The sequence below is a fragment of the Pinus tabuliformis genome, chromosome 7 (assembly GCF_031772625.1).
Source record: "Pinus tabuliformis cultivar Carrire ecotype Pingquan chromosome 7, CPIR1, whole genome shotgun sequence".
NCBI lineage: Eukaryota > Viridiplantae > Streptophyta > Pinopsida > Pinales > Pinaceae > Pinus > Pinus tabuliformis.
Window position 1 is genome coordinate 1853608532 of NC_142293.1, and position 14140 is coordinate 1853622671.

The window sequence follows — 14140 nt, forward strand, 5'->3', positions numbered from 1 at the left end:
CTATTTCACCTAAAGGAATTGACAGATGCCAAGCCTTTTGCTTTAGATAATTGGTAGGTTTACTATTTAAGATGTATATTTCCAAAGGGACATATTTTCTCTTTCAGTTGAGGAGGTAGGGATACATTTAGTGGAAGCTTCTGCCTACCTTGGATATATATTTTATTGATAAAATGGTCATAGTAATAATTGTCATAGTAAGTGCAACACACTTTTTACTTTAAGAAGGACATGACACGTGTCAATGTTTTTTAAGAGTGTAGATTCCACCTTCTGTGATAGTGGATCCGTTCTCCTCTCTTTAAGGATGTATATTGTATATGTAAATATTGTTTCATTTGGTATTGTGGTGGCGTCAAGGTAATTTTATAACTTAGTAACTTAATTTTGAAATTTATTAAATAATAATAAAAATGATCAAATTAATAATAGATATATGGATAATTGAGTTGTGTAATGGCAATTATATATGAAGGAGACAAATTTATTTTAATAAATGTAATAATTATTTTTCATTTAAGGATGTATATTGTATATGTAAATATTGTTTCATTTGGTATTGTGGTGGCGTCAAGGTAATTTTATAACTTAGTAACTTAATTTTGAAATTTATTAAATAATAATAAAAATGATCAAATTAATAATAGATATATGGATAATTGAGTTGTGTAATGGCAATTATATATGAAGGAGACAAATTTATTTTAATAAATGTAATAATTATTTTTCGATAATATCAAATTATATTGTTGTGAATATTACTCTTTGAGCTAAGTTATGTGATCTAAGTTTATTTCATTTCTGATCATTTATTGATTTCATATTATAATTTATTTATTTTTTACTTTATAATATGGTATGAGAAAGCAAAGGTTTAGGAGTTCGAGATTATTTCAAGAGTCTAAAGCCTTTGAAAATTAAGGTTTTCACCTGTATGCCTTTCATATGATGAAAGCTACCAATTATATTGTGAATATGAGAACTTAGTCATTGTTGTTAGTATAGTTAGATTGAATCACTAGCATAACTTATTTTTCTAATGAATTTAAATGGTTGAACTTTCAAGCATTTATATTATTGTTGTTGTTGAATGTTTAGTAGACTGTATACGGTTGGTTCTAAAAATTGGAAACTAATGGAATGATGTATGAAATGGTTTTTTTAGAATATTCAAAAAAATTATGTAGTTGTATATGATTGTTTTGAGTTTTTGGAATCAATATTAGTTTAAATTTGATTCTAAAATAAGTTGGATAATCAAGAATCAAAGATGGTTGTAAACAGGGGTGTGGTTGTAAACAGGGTGTGTGATGCTTTTATAACATATATTAGATGGCCATAATCTCTTGAGTATATTTTTGAGGGTCTATGAGTAGGGTTTAGTGGTTTTGGATACATGATGAAAAGGAGTTCCCATACAAGTTTGAGGGACCACATTGATGAACTTGTTGGAGAAGAGAATGGGAAACAATATTTTCTAGTTTGAGTGATAGTATTTGCGGAACTGACAATATTTTTAGGTTGCAATGATAGTATTTATGGCACTGACAATGTTTTCATATTATAGTGATAATGATTATGGCATTAACAATAATTGTAGTCCATTGTAGTGACAACGGTGGTAAGATATTATAGTAGTTGTTGTAGTGTTTTCTTCTCAAAGATGTACGAAAATAATCCACTTAATATTGTAGATGATAAACAATCTCAACAATATAAATGGTTGCTAAACATTGTAAATCTGCAACAACTCATAGAAACGAAACTTGCCAAAGTCTTGATCTATGCCGCAATCATAGTTAAACAACGAAAAGAAACAGTAATACCTCCAATCATCTAATGGAAAAGATATACAAAGAATAGATTTTATTATAACACCTGTGAAGGGAACAAATAAATGTTACCAGTCCCCCTCTACGGGATGGGTTCTTAGCTATCCTAAAATGTCTTCAGTTTGTGTAGAGTCTCTCTCCTCTATAATGTGTAAACCAAGAAAATAAAATGTTTGAGCTCAATGGGAACTCAAATTGAAGAAAAATGGTGTGTGATAATGAAAATGATCAGAGTTACAACAGTGAGTGCAACAATGAAAATAATCAAAAGTGAATAGTGAATGGAAAACCTTTCTATTTATAACAAAATATTGAGCTATCCTTGAATAATGAGCAATAACAAAATATTATAAACCCCATTCTTGGAATAACCACTTGGAATATTTTATTATATTTTGTCACGAGGGAAAAGGTATTTAAACTTTTATTTAGAAATAATAAATAAATAAATAAATGATTTATTTATCATCTCAAGAAATTGGTTAAGGCACAATAAACAAATAATGATTTATTTAATTATTACCAAGCGATTTAGTCAAATTTGACAAGGAATAATAATTAATTAGTGATTAATTAATTATTCCTAGAGAAAAATAAGATAATTAATAATTTATCTGTTGATTTTTCATAATTGGGTCAAATATGACAAGGAATAATATTTGAAGAATGGTTTAATTAATTATTCCTAAAAGAAAAATAAATAAATAGTGATTTATTTAATTATTCTTCATGGGTTTAATTATAAATTACTTAACAAAGGTGGTTTGTTAAGTAATTTCTCGGAGTGAAAGAAATTTTACTATCACAAAATTGACTTTACATGGTGTACTTCGATCCATCTAGTAAATTGGGCTAGATGATAAATTTTTTGGTGATAACAGATTGCCCCCCAACTTACGAGTGTTAGGAGAAAATTGTATGATCGAAGTACGTTGTAAAGACCCAATCATTAGACAACAAAGTGGAGCCAGAGAGAGAGAGAGAGAGAGAGAGACCAATAGAGCTGAAGCGAAAGAGGATAGGGACAGAGGGGGTGAGGCCAATGCAAGTATCCTTTTATGTTGTGGTATCGGATCTTAATGAAGTGGGGGAGGCATATCTCTACCCGCCGAGATAACTTACTACAAGAATAATGATGCACCCAAAAACGTAAAATTGAGCAATGAAGTAAATGTTGAATGGTACATGACACGTTGGAAAAACTGAGCCAAAAAATAACACAATGTGTCCTATATACATAATGCACATGGAAAAAACATGAGTCAGGACTGAATACAATATCATTTGATTACATGAGATATAATGGCCCTTCCCTCAAAAAATGGGTGGGAGGGTGGGTAGAACAAGTGATGAGCGCCAGTATTGTAGCAAGGATGCTGCAACTCCTAGGCTACCATCTTTACTTATCAACCCGGGGTTCGTGCAAACTTGGAGGTGATAGTGCTATATGCACAAGTAAAAGTGAAGGTCCTGTCGGTTGTCATTGTTCATCTGGTGGGAGACCCCAGGGTTTCTAAGCTAGACTTCTATAGAGTCAGAAGAAAACAACAGTAATGCTAAATCACACCATATCCTAATTAACCATTTAAACAACTATGCTAAGAAAAATCGTTGAATCAACACTAACCTAATGTTGTTATCTAAGTTACAGAAGTAAAGAGCATCAAACCATACTAATGTGTAAGCAATTAAACTAAACTAAATATATTTTCACTTTTTTGGTATTTTTTGTGTAAATATTTATTTATTAATACAAAAGTGTGATTTCTGAGCTTTTGTGGTGTGTATTGAGTAACTGAAATATGAACTGTGTGTGGATTAGAGTAATTCTGCATAACATAAGTGTGTAGGGAATTCAAAAATAATCTGAGAGAGAGGACAGTGCCTAGAGGAGTATTGTGATGATCGGATAGCGTTGGAGTCTGATTGAATGACCAAATCAAAGCTTAGGAGTGACAGCATTTAAATAATACGCAGAAAAAAGTTCGAGAAGGAGTCAAGTGGAAGAGCAATTGAAGATCGAAATCCGTGAAAGGGAGAAGTAATAAAGCAATAGTGCACATGAATCGCTGGATCAGTTGGATCAATGAACATGATTAATGGAAGATGAGTGGCGAAGATCTTATCACAAGAGATTACGTTAATGGATGGATGGATCACATCAAGTCATGTGTCGACAGAAGGGTGGAAAACATGCATAATGATGGAGCGGTCTTCGTAGGTGGTAAGCAGAATCTCGCGCACCCTAAAAGCTGTAAGCGGAATTCCTAAATTTCATGCGATTAGCCTAAGTGGGTGATGCGTAGCACGGGAAAACTACTTTTCTTGCATGATCTCGATTAGATATCGGTCATGAAAGACTTCACGCGAGAACGCACGATAACCGTTGGATCATGTAGGATTGATCAATGGTGGAGATCGGCCAAGCTAGTTGGCGAGCGGGTGACACGATAGCTGTTGGATCAAACGAAATAGATCGACTGTGGAGATTTGGAGCACCTAAATTCAAACATTGAAATGAATATGTCAGTTATGCGACACGTGGTTGATGGTGATTGGTCAGGTTCATTGTGGATCAGATGGTAAGGAAATCCACAGGTATAATCTGATTAAGATGTGATTTATTAGCTTCTGCATATATCATGCATGAACAAAGTGCTGAAGGAAATGACAATATGAGTGAGATCTTATTACAAAAAGAGTGCGATGAGAAAATATGACAATGAAATGAACCAAGTACTAAATCGAGACAACAAACTCCAAAGCTCATGCAAGAACAAGAAATCTACGTTTTTGGGATTGCTGAAGGGTCTCTTCCTCAAGTCATGGTCCTAGAGGGAGGAGGTGAGGCTGAGACACCTGCTGACAACCTTATGGTGATCTTTTTCTCCTTTCTAACCTTCTAATTGAAAGAATGGACAAATGGAATAAACTAAAACACAACCAATCTATGCTACACTGTTGTAATGGAAATGCAGCTACTGAAGAAAATGAGTGATTAAATCATGAATATATGCTAGCATACATGTACAATAAAGATGAGACTTGGCTGCTAGGGTTGGGCCCTAACCCAAGAGCTTCAGCCCTCTGATTTAACTTAGTGCTGGCTCAAAACAAAACTCATTCTTATTATCAAAACCATGGATTACAGCAAAAACTGTCACAAGTCTTGCAGCTCAAAAATAGAGTAGAGATTTTCAATCAAAAATACGAATCCTACTGTGGTCTTATGCCTCTCTACTTATACATCTGAAGTCTCCATTGACTTCCTTAAAATTAGGGAGGCTCAGCTCCCAAACTCAATATAAACTAGTGATTTGACTTTCACTTGCTCGGTTGCCTTCTAGTCCTCATGATTTGGTTGTTTTCACTTTGAGCTAATGGAGGAATATTCGAATGGAGGGGTAGTAAATGAGGAGGATTTACCTCCTATAATTCCTCTCCCTTGTCCCATTCGAGTTTTGACCAAGGTCTTTGCCAAAATTCCTTGTTTTTATCCTTTAATCCTGCATTAAATGCACATTAGACCACAAAGAAAAATATCCAACTCTAACTCATCTCATAAACAAAATATAATCAAAAGTATGCAATAAGTTGTGAGAATAGTTGGTTTGACCAAGCTAGGAGGTGAATTAAGGCCTATATAATTACCCAATGATGAGGCTCATCATCACCCCCCTACTAAAACTATTGCTCATCCTATGAGCAACTTAGTCAATGTCCATGTCCTTCATGGCTCTAGTAGCCTCTTTGACATCCCATGCCTCTGTTGTGGTCTCTTATTCTTGTTCATAGAAGCCTTCTTTCCTTTCTACTTCTTCCCACTGCCTCTTTTCCTCTTCTTCTTTTCTCCCTTCTAGCATCCCTAGGAGTAGTGGTGGACTGAGTTTTAGGCCTATCCAATTGACCTTCAACCTTTGCATTGATTTCTTATACATAGGTGTCATGTTGAGTTCCTCTATCAACCTTTGAGGGGAGTGATATTCTCTGATCTTCAAGCTGTGTGGCAGTGTGTTCCATCTCCTTAAGCAGGCATGTATACTATCATCTCCTAGCAGCCTAAACATATCCTCAAAATGTGAAATTGCTTTCTCTTGGGCAGCAAGATATCTAGGTGCCAGTTGAGGATCATTTGCAATTAGATTATGGGTGATGATTAGGACCATGGGATTTGATTGTTCAGCTCTGGACAATATTATTTTCATCTCTGTAGCCCTTGACTCCTCGAGGTTCATCCATGACGCCAAAGCCATTAATTGTAGATCTCCTAACTTGGGATTAGGATCCCAAACACTCATGTCTGTGAAGGCCATGTTCTGCAACTAAAACTCAGCCATTTTGAAGAGCAGAGGATTTAGCTGGCATCCTACACCAGATGGCCTCTAAGGAGAGGCTAGCCATACATGCTAGTTGGTTTTCCCTTTCCTGCAGTTGTCCTCTCATCCATGTATTTTCCCTCTCAAGTTCATATCTCATTATTGCTTCTCTGTCCCTTAAGCCATTTAGCTCTTTGCCCATTTCCTTGAGCTTCTCTTCCATGTGCCCAATGTCTTCCACCCCTTTTGACTTGGCAATTTGCATCCATCTCTGGATCCTGGCCCTCTCCTTCTCAAGTTATAAAAACACTGGGATGGCAAATTTTTGAGTTATCACCTTTCCTCATTCAAAAAATCGGTAGTAGGAGTCTAGGTTAGGTTGGGGACTTGGTTCCTTTGTTTCAAGGTCTTCCTATTTTGTTTCTTGCTTCTCCCCTACCTTGCTTTCCAATTTCTGTGCTTCCTGTAGTTTTTGTTGTGGATCCTGTAGAATGGCCTTACCCTTTAAGGAAGTTGATCTAGTACTAGGCCTCCTTACATAGGTGATTGGTGACTTAGGGGAAGGCATTTTGTCTCTTTGTGTAGAAGAATCTCCAATCTCAATAGGGATTTTTTGTTGATATTTGTGGCTTCCCTTGTTTGATTCTTGTGCTCTTTCTTGTTTTGAAATATTGAGGGGTTTGCATCCTTCATTTCCGTATTTTGCTTGGTTGGGGTGCTAAGAGCCGTGAGTGCAGTTGTTACCTCCCTCTCAGGGGCCTCTAGAGACACCCTAGGCGACTCCTCCTTGTGTTCTTCCCCTTTTGTTTCAATGCCTTCTTCCTCTTTTTTTTTCTTATCTTCTTCCTCTTGTTGTTCTTCCTCATCTCCATCAATTTCTTCCCTCATTTCCTCCTCTGTTTCAGCATCATCCTCCTTCTCTTCTCCCCCTCCTTCTTCTACGTCATCATGTTCCTTTGTATTAGTTTATTTTTCATCCATCTCATCCCGATCTAGCTTTTTATATTCTTCCTCTTGTTTTTCCTCCTCCTCACTAACCGAAGGAATAACATCATATGTGATGGTTTTGATGTCATCCTCTACTGGTAAGTCTCTGAAGACTGACCATGTTATACGGATCCTGAGGTTTTGGAGGGCATCCTCAATGAGGATCCTGATCAACCCATCGTGAGCCGATTGTTGGGAATTCCCTTCCTTTACTGGCCACCTTTTCACTTATAAACCAACTACCTTGTAACCCTTACAACTTTTGATCAAATGATGCATATGAGTGACTGAGCAGGATACTTACCTATGGTCTCGATGCCATGTTGCAGTTGTCAAAGATCAGAGGTGCTACATTGTTTATTTTATGCATGGTCATTCTTCTTCCTCCTCGCTATCTGCTGATGGTTTCTTGGTTTTTGAAAATGTCTATGACTAAAGATCTGATGTTGTTGCTGCTGTGGAGCTCCTCGATCATCCTAGTGAAGACCTATAGCTGATGATTGATATTCTGCGGGATAGGCTGCTACAGGATTTCCTACAGGATGTCCTCTAGCTACTTCTCCCTTAGAATATCTTAATCATGTTGCTAGCTAGGGCTATGAGGACCAAGGGAGTAGTAGTTTGTGAGGAGCAAGGAACATTCAACTAATGCTCTTACTCTCCTCTGTTTTCCATTTTTTTTTCATAACTGGCAGAAACTGATCTCTTTCTGTTTTGAATGGTGATTGCAGGGATGATGATAATGGACGAAGTGAGGTGTTAGATCATGTCTAGGATGAATTTTAGGGACCTACCAACCCTACCATTCATCCTCGGATTACTTCCTGTAGGTTTTCTAGGCCATTGTAATTCGTACAGGATCATCCTGTAGGTTTACAGGGGATGCTGTAGAAAACACAATCTACACATAAATTGAAGCAATGGAGTGAAAAACAATAGAAATGATGAAGTGATGCATGGTAAGGAGTGGAGGAGATGGATATTTGTGAGGAAGGGTTCCCTTCGGATCCTCTTTTTGCTTCTTGATTGTCTTTCTCACCTACCTGCAAAAAACAATTATATCGTTTTTTTTCTCTCTCTCTCTCTCCTTTTTTTTTTGAAGAACACCTAGGCTGCCTCATAGAGGTTTTCACCCTAGATGTTTGCCCTGGCCGCCGAAAGGAAGGTTTTCACCCAGGGATCTTCTTTTTTCTCTTTTTTCTTTTTTCAACCCATTGACTGCCTCATGGAGGTTTTCAATCAGTGAGCCAATCTGAGGTGCCTCTAAGGAGGTTTTCACCTTAGATTTTTTTTCTCTTATTTTTCATTTTGTTTATTTGCTTTTTTTTCTTCTAGCCTACCCTACATCAGAAACAAAATCACTTTCAAGTATAAGAATATTTCCAATGGAGCCATGTGCACATCAAGATGACAGACAAAATGATTTGGAGGCTTGAAATGTATGCTTTGACATGTACCTGGATTTCAGAGAGAAAATGATTTGACTTTGAAAGGATCAAGCATAGTTGAGGAAGAGAGTGATGCTGCAACTTAGTGACTGTCTTGAACCATATTTCAATATAGTTGTAATGTCCTTGGTCCTTTTACTAATTTGGATCATTCTTCATGTCTTATTCTACCATGACCTTCAAATCTTCCTCTTTTTGCTCATTGTTCTCTTGAATACATGGAGGATTTGATGGTAACCATGAGGGAGTTCTCTCGATCTCTGATTTTGATGTATTCTCTTCATCAATCGCAGCCCATGGTTATGTAGTCTTCTTATTTGAATCTTCTTCTTCTGGATGTGGTCCTTCAATGATATCAAGATAATATTTTTTTTGCAATACTCTTCCTGAGCTATGGTGAATACCATTAAGCTCAAGAGGAGATGTTTGGAAGTTTTGTACCTCAGCATTGTAAGTGGGCTGAGCTACTTCAATGTGTGGGTTTGGAAATGGTGTAACAAGTAGTTGAGTGGGAGTGTATATTTGAGATGGATGTGGATGGGGTTGTGGTTGTGGTGGAGGTGAATGGTAGGGATAACATGGAGTTGGGTATGGAGGATATTGAGGAAAATATTCAGGATATTGTGGATGGCTCCCATAAGTTCCTTGCCAACCTTGTTGCCAAGATTGGTTTTGGGGTTGAGATGGTTAATGTTTCCAAGGAAAAGGCGTGTTCGAATTACCTTGAGGTGGATATGCATAACCTTGAAATTAGGAATTAGGCTCTTGCATCATATCAGGTTGCATAGTTTGCCATGGTCCTCTTGGAGCTACACAACATTGTTGCATTGGCCATTGACTTGCTCCATTGGTCTCTTGTTGAACTTCCTTCAACCTTGGTAATGATGGACAATGTTTAACATCCTGTGATTCTGCAACACAAATATTAGCAATTTCGTTTCCTTCATCTTGCATTCTTAACATTTCTACTTGTTTGGTTAGATTGCTAAGAATTTCTGTTTTAATGTCATCAAACAAATTTCCAAGTTTAGCTTGACTTACCGATCTTGATGCTGATTGAATTACTCTTGCCTTTCCTCTTGATATGTGTTTGCATGTTTCACAAATTTCATCAAATGATAATTGGTATACATCACCTCTACTCATGAGATTAAGGAGATCAATCCATTCATCCCTAATTGTTCTAAGTAAGAGGGTTTTTAGTGTGCCAGATCCTAAATGATGTAGTTTTCCCCTCTTAACATTATATATGAACCTCTCTATTAGATCCTCTGGACTCTCATCCTCTCTTTGATTCATTATAAATATTTCCTCTTTAAGATCATGATCTTTATATTTTCCTATAAATATATTTTGCATATCATTCCATGATCTTGTTGAATTAATCCCTAAACTCGTGAACCATTTAAGAGCTCTATCCTTCAATGTTGCAAGAAACAATATTATTTTTTGAGTTTTTAATAAGTAACCATAAGATCTATAAAAAATCTCCCATAAGATCTATAAACAATCTCAAATTCAAAGAGAAAGGTTTCTAGATCCTCTGACCTTAGACCATGAAATTTTGGAAGAAAAGATGGAGGGATGTTCTTGATGTGCACACTACCATCAATATCTTGAATGGGAAATCTGAGAGTATCTTCCTCATCATCTCCATCCATTTATTCTACATTTCCATCTTCTTCTTCTACCTGCAAAAGTGAATGGTGATGTGGATCTTACTGCACCGCGTGATCAAATGGAGGGGTGGGTTGGTGTTGGATACTTTCTTTTTGTTTTTGTTTTTATGATTAAATGAAAACTACTGATAGAAAAAAAACTACTTGCTGAATTGAAATTCTACTTGTAGAATGGAAAGGAAAGCAGATAATGATAACTGAAAAAAAGGAAGCTACTAGATTACTTTTGCATAAATAAACTAATGGCAGAAAATTGGAGACTAGAAATAGAAGAAAAGAAAGCAGTAATCACATTCTACTCAAACACCTCCTCTGAAACGACACCAAAAAGTGATGAGCGCCAATATTGCAGCAAGGATGCTACAACTCTTGGGCTACCAACTTTACTTATCAACCCGAGGTTCGTACAAACTTGGAGGTGACAGTGCTATATGCACAAGTAAAAGTGAAGGTCCTGCCTGTTGTCACTGTTCGTTTGGCGAGAGACCCCAGGGGTTCCAAGCCAGACTTCTATAGAGTCAAAAGAATCTTGATTCTTTGATGGAAGAAGAGAAAATATATTCTAAGAGAGATACTCCACTGCAGTAATGAAGAAAACGATATGTAATGCTAAATCACACCATATCGTAATTAACCATTTAAATAGCTATGCTAAGCAGAATTGCTAAATCAACACTAACCTAACGCTGCTATCTAAGTTACAGAAGTAAAGAGCATCAAACCATACTAATTTATAAGCAAGGAAGCTAAAATAAATCTATTTTCACTTTTTTGGTCTTTTTTGTGTAAATATTTATTTATTAATACAAAAGTGCAATTTCTGAGTTTGTGTGGTGAGTATTGAGTAATTGAATTACGAACTATGTGTGGATTAGAGTAATTCTACATAACATAAGTGTGCAGGGAATTCAAAAATAATCTAAGAGAGAGGACAGTGCTCAGAGGAGTATTGTGATGATCAGACAATGTTGGAGTTTGATTGAATAACCAAATCAAAGCTTAGGAGTGGCAGTGTTTAAATAATATACAGAACAATGTTCGGGAAGGAGTCAAGTGGAAGAGCAATCGAAGATCGAAATTAGTGAAAGGGAGAAGTAATGAAGTAGTAGAGCATATGAACCATTGGATCAGTTGGATCAATGAATAGGATTAACGGAAGATGAGCGGTGGATACCTTATTGTAGGAGATTACGTTAATAGATGGATGGATCACATCAAATCACCTATCAACATAAGGGTGGAACATGTGCAGAATGATGGAGCAGTCTTCGTAGGTGGTAAGAAGTATCTCGCATGCCCTAAAAGTTGTAAGAGGAATTCCTAAATTTCATGCGATTAGCCTATGTGGGTAACACATAGTAGGGGAAAACCATTTTTCTTGCACGCTCTCGATCAGATATCGTTTGTGCAAGACTTCATGTGATATTGTATGATAGCCATTGGATCATGTGGGATTGATCAACGGTGGAGATCGGCTAAGCTACTTGGCAAGAAAGTGACGCGATAGCCTTTGGATCAGGCGAAACAGATCAACGGTGGATATTTGGAGTGCCTAAAGTTAAACAGTGAAATGAATACATCAGTTATGTGACACACAGTTGATGGTGATTGGTCAGGTTCGTTGCGGATTGGACAATAAGGAAATTCATGGGTATAATCTGATTAAGATGTGATTTATTAGCTTCCGCATATATTATGCATGAATAAAGTGTTGAAGGAAATGAGAATATTAGTGAGATCTTAGTACAAAAAGGGAGTGATGGGAAAAGATGACAATGAAATGAACCAAGTACTGAATCAAGACAACAAACTCCAAAGCTCATGTGAGAATTAGAAATTTGCGTTTTTGGAGTTGTTGAAGGGTCTCTTCCTCAAGTCATGGTCCCAGAGGAATGAGGTGAGGCCGAGACACCTGTTGACAACCTTATGGTGATATTTTTGTCCTTGCTAACCTCCTAATTGAAATAAGGCACAAATGGAAGTAACTAAAACACAACCAATCTATGCTACACTGTTGTGATGGAAATGAAGCTACTTAAGCAAATGAACGATTAAATCATGAATCTATGCTAGCATACATATACAATAAAGAGGAGCCTTGGCCGCTTGGGTTGGGACCTAACCCAAGAGCTTCAGCCCTATAAGTTAACTCAGTTCCGGCTCAAAACAAAACTTATTCTTATTATCAAAACCATGGATTACATCAAAAACTGTCACAAGTTTTGCAGCTCAAAAATAGAGTAGATTTTTTCAATAAAAATTCTGAATCCTACTGAGGTCCTAGGCCTCTCTACTTATAAATTTGAAGTCTCCAACGAATTCCTTAAAATTAGGGAGGCTCAGCTCCCAAAATCGAGATAAACTGGGGCTTTGACTTTCACTTGCTCGACTGCCTTCTAGTCCTCATGATTTGGTTATTTTCACTCCGAGCTAATGGAGGAATATTCGAATGGAAGGGTAGTAAACGAGGAGGCTTTACCTCCTATAATTCCTCTCCCTTGTCCCATTTGAGTTTTTACCAAGGTCTTTGCTAGAATTCCTTGCTTTTATCCTTTAATCCTGCATTAAATGCACATTGGACGACAAAGAAAAATATCCAACTCTAACTCATCTCATAAACAAAATATAATCAAAAGTATGCAATAAGTTGTGAGAACAGTTGGTTTTACTAAGCTAGGAGGTGAATTAAGGCCCATATAACTACCCAATGATGAGGTTCATCAACAACCGAAGAAGATCTGCTGAACAGGAAAGGGCTCTGCAAAACTGAATGGATCATTTGAAGGAGTTGTGCATGCTATGAAAACTATGATCTGTGGGAATCAAACCCAACAAATTTGTGGAATTGCTTTTGAGGCTATAGCATAATAGGAATGCATCTGGGCATGTGGGGGGCTAGCTAAAGGGCTACCCCCTCATGAGGTCTAAAACATCTCACACACACCCAGGAATCACTATTACAATATGTTGCATCACTAAACCATCAAGTGTATGAATCACAATCATGAAACAACCAAGTCAAAGGGAAATGATGAGTCCCTTTTCTTGATCAGAGGCCCTGAATAAGAATGGAATATGGAACCGAGATATATTGCCCTGTAGGTCATTCTTCTGGAATAAATGAGATGATGTCAAAAGAATAGGGCCCACGATAGGTGAGGCATTGAGGATCCTCAAGTAAGGCAAAAGGGAAAATAGTAATGTGATTGATCGACTAACACTAGGGACAATGGAGAAAAGGGGACTGAGGGACAAACATACGACTTCTGATCTAGGAGGATCTCATAAGATCAATTGCACAGGTGATGAGCCCCATAAATGGGTAATTATATGGCCTCATTTTGCCTCCTAACATAGTTAAATCAACCATTCTCTTAGCTTATTGCATGTTTTTTTATTATATTTATGCTTATGGAGTGAGTTGAGTTAGTTATGATGCCATGAGGTCTAATATGTGTTTAATGCAGATTTTTGTTGAATTTTGAAGACAAAGTCAAAACTTCAATGGACAATTGGCAACAATAATTCGAAGTGGACAAAGGAGAGGATTTATAGGAGGGAATCCCCCTCATTTATTACTCCCCACTTTGAATTCCCCTTCATGTAGCTCGGAGTACAAACAACCAAATCAATGCACTAGGAGGTAACAGAGCAAGTGGAGGATAACTTATGTTTATCTCGAGTTTTGGGAGCCAGGCCTCCCTAATTTTAAGGAAGCTATTGGGAGCTTTAGTTGTATAAGTAGAGAGGCTTAAGGCCTCACTAGGGTCAATTTTTTGTTGGATTTTTGTTGTACTTTTTCTATTGTAAAACTCTGCTCCACATCGAGCTTACTTTTGTGGACAGTTTCATGTAATCCTATTATTGTTTTGTTAATA